Genomic DNA, 1,545 nt, shown 5'->3' on the forward strand with positions numbered 1-1,545 from the left:
AGAGTGTGTAGAATTATGATGATCTAAATTAAAATTACCTAGTGCACAGGAAACATGTAATTTTAAGAAAATGGCTGTAAAATACAATAATACAATAGAAACACACTTGGCATAAAAGATGTTTGTCACATGGACACTTCTGTTATAGATATATGATATATGAATATATGCCAACATTGTGCTTTATGAAAACAAGCTTTCAAATGATATGTGAATGAAAATGGAGAGATTTAAAAAGACCAAACTTTTATATGGAAAATGCTAACAAAGAGGAAATTTATGCTATTTTCAGTTGACACACTGTAGAAAAAAAGACAAATAATAATGTTTATATGTATTATCCAAGTTTGTTTTGTACATTCTATGACAGTATGATAATAATAATTGTAAAATACCTTCAAATCTTTTCTTTTCTTGCATGCCAAGTGTTTTAAGGGAAGTGATTTAAAGAAACCCCATGTGAAATTAAACATAATTGGTTTAACAGCAGTATTCTGTATACCTGCAATCCAAAGCTGTCTGCTAGTTATAGTTTGCATGTTCATCTATCCATTTAATACACTCTACAAAGTTACAATATTTACCTTTAAAAAGCTGCAAGACTCCACCTGAATGAGTTCCTACAGCAGTGCCCGATGTTTTGTCCTCTGCATCCGAACCTCAAATATGACAAGTGATAACATGCAGCAGGTTGATGATGAACTACACCTGCTCTTCTAAGAAAAAGGAGTGGCATGAATATGTAAATGATGCATCACAGAAATCGAGAACAAAGAAAATGTTAACGTCACACTCCACAACATTTATTTGACTAAGAAATGTGCATCTGATCCGCTCACGCTAACTGGACACAATGCCGTCACACCTGCTGATGTTTTTTGGTGCTTTCCAGTTATTTTTTTTATCTTAGTGAGAAATCTGTATTTAAAACTGTATTAATAATTATGCTTATTATATTTAACAAACAGCTACCTGATGATACATAGGTATATTCTTTCGTGCTGATGTGAGATGTATGTCTGATGAATCCAATTGTTGAACCATCTGCACATTTTCTCTTATTTTACAGAATTTGCTCTCTGCTTCCTTGACATTTATTGCAACAACATTTTTACATGGTTGGTGACACATATCTTTCCCTCAGGGAGACTTTTTATTAATAATCTTATTGTCACAATACACAAAACTCTTTTTCATATCTCAGCTGTCGTCATTTCCTGGTAAACTATGAACATCAGATAATGCTAGCGATAATTTTGGGTCAGCTCAAAGAGCAAATAAATAAAAGAAATACAAACAAGTAAAAAGGTATGAAGTAAGAACATTTTCTCGATATAAAGACTTTCCTGAAATTTCTTAACAGAACCACCACCTTATTTTTTTCCTCCTTTCTTTTCTTCCATGATTGTTTTTATTCTCTCTTTGTTACACAATAAAATTGTATTAAAGAGAGGCACAGAAGCAAATTAAGTGAAAAGTAACTAGTTTAACGTCAGTCTACTATAAATATTAAAGCGGATACTAATACTGTAATAATAAAAATAC

At 31.7% G+C, this 1,545-nt stretch overlaps 1 protein-coding gene across 1 annotated transcript in view; it reads right to left on the reverse strand.

Annotated features, from left to right (window-relative positions):
- The window catches only part of LOC123980674 (G-protein coupled receptor 4-like), a 6,216-nt gene extending 5,619 nt beyond the window's left edge, over nucleotides 1–597 (reverse strand). The window contains exon 1 of the mRNA XM_046065195.1: nucleotides 585–597. The gene's annotated coding sequence lies outside the window, so the exon portion shown is untranslated. The remainder of the gene's footprint in view (nucleotides 1–584) is intronic.
- Nucleotides 598–1,545: the final 948 nt, after the last annotated feature.

Source organism: Micropterus dolomieu, linkage group LG12 (assembly GCF_021292245.1).
Source record: "Micropterus dolomieu isolate WLL.071019.BEF.003 ecotype Adirondacks linkage group LG12, ASM2129224v1, whole genome shotgun sequence".
In the NCBI taxonomy this organism is placed as follows: Eukaryota; Metazoa; Chordata; class Actinopteri; order Centrarchiformes; family Centrarchidae; genus Micropterus; species Micropterus dolomieu.